We start from the raw sequence: 5,259 nt of genomic DNA, 5'->3' as shown, positions 1-5,259 counted from the left end.
TCGGGGAGCAAGTTCCTTGAATGAAGAAGTTTTCTTTCTTTTTCTTTAATCTGTCTTGAATCTCCCAACATTCAGCTTCATTGGGTGTAGTGCTATGAGAGAGAAAGAAAACCTTTTTCTCTATCCACTTTCTCCATGCTATGCATAGTTTTTTAAAAAACCTTTATGAAGTTGCCTCTTACTTGCCTTTTCTCTAAACTAAATATTCTTAAACACTGCAACCTTTCTTCATAGGGGAGTTGTTCCACCCCCTTGATATCTGGTAGCTGGTCTGCTGGGCCTCCAATGGCAGGTCACCTAGACAAGGAAGAGCCTCTGTTGAAATCTTGACATGTGGACCAGCCCATTTAATTTAGCCCAGAAACAGACCAGGGTCCCATGCAATTGACAAAGCGTGTTCTCCTTCATGGAGGGCACATGTTGCGGTGGGGGCCGCCAGGACACTCCAAAGTTGGGGGGCGGGCTAATTGATCGTTGACCACTGATGCGATTGGGGCTTCCCTTGTTGTTCAGAAGAAGTTAATGTTGCCATTTATTGATTGACAGCCAGAAATAGTAAAACTCCTTGCACGAGGCTAGGGCTTCCTCTTTTCGCCCGTGCATTGGATTGCCCGTCCCTCCCTCCCTAGAATAGGGTTGTTCGCTTTGACCTTGCTATGCCTGTCATGGGGTCGTCTGCTTTGGAGCGGGGGCCTGGTAGGAATTTTGTCCATCTGGCTGATTGGCTGGGGCTATTTAGAACTGGATATGGAACAACTGACTGGTTCAAAATTGGGAAAGGAGTACGACAAGGCTGCATTTTGTCTCCCTGCTTATTTAACTTATATGCAGAATTCATCATGCGAAAGGCTGGGCTGGATGAATCCCTAGCCGGAATTAAGATTGCCGGAAGAAATATCAACAACCTTAGATATGCAGATGACACAACCTTGATGGCAGAAAGTGAGGAGGAATTAAAGAACCTTTTATTGAGGGTGAAAGAGGAGAGTGCAAAATATGGTCTGAAGCTCAACATCAAAAAAACGAAGATCATGGCTACTGGTCCCATCACCTCCTGGCAAATAGAAGGGGAAGAAATGGAGGCAGTGAGAGATTTTACTTTCTTGGGCTCCATGATCACTGCAGATGGTGACAGCAGCCACGAAATTAAAAGACGCCTGCTTCTTGGGAGAAGGGCAATGACAGGCCTAGACAGCATCTTGAGAAGTAGAGACATCACCTTGCCAACAAAGGTCCGTATAGTTAAAGCTATGGTTTTCCCAGTAGTGATGTATGGAAGTGAGAGCTGGACCATAAAGAAGGCTGATCGCCGAAGAATTGATGCTTTTGAATTATGGTGCTGGAGGAGACTCTTGAGAGTCCCATGGACTGCAAGAAGATCAAACCTCTCCATTCTGAAGGAAATCAGCCCTGAGTGCTCACTGGAAGGACAGATTGTGAAGCTGAGGCTCCAGTACTTTGGCCACCTCATGAGAAGAGAAGACTCCCTGGAGAAGACCCTGATGTTGGGAAAGATGGAGGGCACAAGGAGAAGGGGGCGACAGAGGACGAGATGGTTGGATAGTGTTTTTGAGGTTACCAGCATGAGTCTGACCAAGCTGCGGGGGGCAGTGGAGGACAGGAGTGCCTGGCGTTCTCTGGTCCATGGGGTCACGAAGAGTCGGACACGACTAAACGACTAAACAACAACAACAACATTTGGTTTTTGCCTACTGCGTAGCAGATCGTCACAACTTGTAAGGTTCGCGGTTAGGCATTGGTTTATGGTTTGGTTGGTTGAGGGGCATGGATTGGCTGTGCCTGCCCCTCTAATGCTGCTGCTGCAAGGGATTCTGTTAAAGGAATTGGGAGCTAACTATTGCTCGTCCACTCTGACAAGGGGGCTCGGGCCATAGCAATGAGCTCCTGGTTGCATTTGGGGTGAGGGCAGGTTCCCTGCTCCGCGTAACCCCCAAGTGTATTCCCCCATTCTGACTTTCGCATCGTGCGGAATGTCAGTCTGTCCCCCATGGTGGGGGCAGATAGTTGTAACCAATGCCTACGCAACCACTCACAAATTTGTATTTTAATAAAGTTGTGGCCAAAATTATGCCAAAAATCTTAAACAAAAATTTCTGTGTGATGTGTGAGGTATTGGGGTGGCCCTGGGGACCTCGACACGCAAAACACTGGTGCAATGTGATCAGTTGGTATTCTAGAAGCTGTATTCTTAGTTTATGAACCATCTTCAGAAGAAGTCCAACATATAACATATTAGCTATGTTGCCAGCTGTATACTCAGTTTGCCTAAAGGAGTTCTGGTCTACCTTGCAGTAGCTATTTCTAAACTGCCCTTATTCTGCTCTCTGTTGCTTCTTGCTTCCTTCCATAAAGCAGATTATTGAAATTCTTTATTTCTTTAACCATCTTTTCATCTGTTGCTAAATGGAACGATAAACCTTTTATTAGAGACTTTTTAGATTGGCTTATTATTTCTCTTATGGAGCTTTTGAAAATCTGTGCACCATATATTATTTAGGATATTGTGAAATTGAACCAATTGGCTTTCTTCCTAGCAAGCTGCAAGTATTTATCTGTTCTGTACCAATTTCATGTCATGTAAGATCACCAACTTCTTGATAAACTAGGCTGTCTATCCATGATCCTGGGCAGCTCACTCTAAACAAAACCTATAACAGTATTACAATTAAAATGGTAAACAATGAATCAATCAAACAAACAAACAAATATATTTGATACAAAGTCCTAAAGCTGTAATTTAAAAAATGCTGCCTCTTAAAATTCCATGATAAAGGAATTTATCTACATCAAAAAATTCTTACTGCTTTAAATGTTTCAAAATCGAAGTGGTAGTTTGTTCCGTTGAACACTTTGTAAACGTATAAAGACAAACCTAATTTAACTGTAATAGAAAAAAGTTAACAATTAATTTCAGAATTCAGATGTAGAATTTCTCAGTACTGGATAACAATAAAGTTTTAATCCTAGTAAAATAATCTGTAAATTTTGCTTTTATGTTTGCAGCTTAATGTGGAAATCCATGTGGAAATCCTTCAATCACTGTCACTGACAGTACCAGGCATTAATTTGTACATGCCTCTCATGGGAGCTTGGGAAAAGGATATGGGTAATACAAGAGTATTATATCTAAATATCTCTCCATCCTTCTGGTGAATCAGTCTGTGCCCATACCACATCCGTCAGTGTATCATGGGCCAGGGTATCCAGTTTGTAAGATTTATTAATGTCTGTAAGTTCTTTACCTGCCCCAAACATACCTCCTTCCTTTTAAGCAGAGCTTTGATGACTGTCATGGATGCTTCAACTGAGATTCCTGCATTGCAGGAGGTTGAACTAGATGATCCTTGGGGTTTCTTCCAATTCTACAATTCTGTGGTTCTATTAAAACTAAGGGTATTTGGGTAATGTAGCCTATGGTTACATTGAGATGGCTATAGTTGGGAACCTATACTCTCCATACAGCATGCCAAAAACACTGTAGCCTTAGGCAGTGCTTTTTTCTGGGGGGATGCGGGGGTACGCATACCCCTAAACATTTTGTGAATCCAAGTTTGGCTTCATTGAGGGGCAGTATTTCAAAATGAGTAGGAAAATGAGAGTATCCCTAAGCAATTTTTTAGAAAAAAGCACTGGCCTTAGGAGAGGAAAGAACTGCACTCTTTGAGTGAATGATGCCCTTTATAAAAGTACATAAAAGGAAAAGGGTGGTAGTTGTGCATGGGAACAGCTGCTTTCCCCTCAATTTTTATTGCTGTTGTAGGCTTCAGCGGGGAGCATCTAGGCCTCTCAGAAAGCTAGCAGAGAGAACCGAAGAACATTTGAGAATGATGGACAGCAGTCACAACTGCAACAGATAATAGAACCCTAGACTTGTAGAATTGGAAGTGACCCACCTTCTGCAGTGGTGGGGCTCTTTTGCCCACTGTGGAACTTGAACCCATAGCTATGAGATTAAGAGACTCCTGCTCTACTGACTGAGCCGTCCCAGATGCCATATTGTAAAGACTTCTGAGAGTGGCAGGAACAAGCAGTTCAGGAGAAAAAATAAAGAGCAAGCAAGTAGGCTAGTGATCACTTTGGACATTATCACACACTGTTTATACCATTATGTTGCAACACTAAGAAGAGTTTTTCTGCACCAGGCCATCTACCTAATCCAACATCCGGTTTCTCCCCCCCCCCCTTTTTTATTGACTTAAGAAAATTATACAGACAGCAAAACGAAGAAGCCTAAATTAACATAGCCTTCTACCGATAAGAAATAATAACTACTATTACAATAATGAAAATACTAAAAATACATTTACATCCCCTTTTAAACTTCTATTCTGGTTACTATTCTAGAAGAATCTATTATATCCTTTGCTGTCCCATATATTATTTTATTTCCCAAATTCAACCTAACCCTCCCCTCCTCCCCACTGCTTCCCTTCACTTGTGTGAGATCTTCCCATCATCATATTTTTTCTAGTTGCTTTAATAAAATAGAATAACATGAAAACTGTTAAATTATAATTACTTCTTTTGTCCTGTTTCTTTAGGCAAACCTAAGGGCATGAACCCAATATGCCTCTTCCACTTGGCTTTCTAGCAAATAATATTCATGCGCCGCTAGAGCTGGAGGTTCTGTCTAGCTGCCAGGATTTCAAACTCCGCATTCCAGCACCAGAATATACTGGGAAACCCAGTAAACTCAAGCGCCAAAATGCACTGGGGGTGACAACTGTTGACGCCCGCACAAAAAGTAGCAGTAGTACTGAATTTCAAAGTTCTGCATTCTGGGTTGTAGAAAAAGGTATTTGCTTCGCTTATTAGTATAAACACATTCGCTGTTCTGGAAGAAGCACACCCGTTTTTCTCTGCCGCTTGGCAGCGTGACTCTCTTCGCTTAGGGGCAAAGTTTGCAGGCGTACAGCTCCGAAATACTCTCTTTCGATCCTAAGGATCAGCCCTTGAACATGGTGAGGGGGTAATAAAAATGGGCAGACTCCTGTGCACGCGCAGAGTTCCTTTCCCCCGACAGCCAGCTTTTGAACGTCCTGGCAAAGCTTATTTCCTGATCCTCTAATATGGAGACGGACTGGACAGCTCCTACAACTGCATGTAAATACGCTTTGTCGGGGGAGCGTTATCGAGATGGGAGCCTCGGCCAGCGAGCGTCAGCCTTGGCTTCCGCTGGCTGCGTCCAGCTCCGCCTTTTGACTCTCACTCTCCCCTCCCTCTGCCGGCTCCATTTTC

Source organism: Podarcis cretensis (assembly GCF_951804945.1).
Source record: "Podarcis cretensis genome assembly, chromosome: 5".
Classification (NCBI taxonomy): Eukaryota; Metazoa; Chordata; class Lepidosauria; order Squamata; family Lacertidae; genus Podarcis; species Podarcis cretensis.
Note: the sequence above shows the minus strand (reverse complement) of the source record.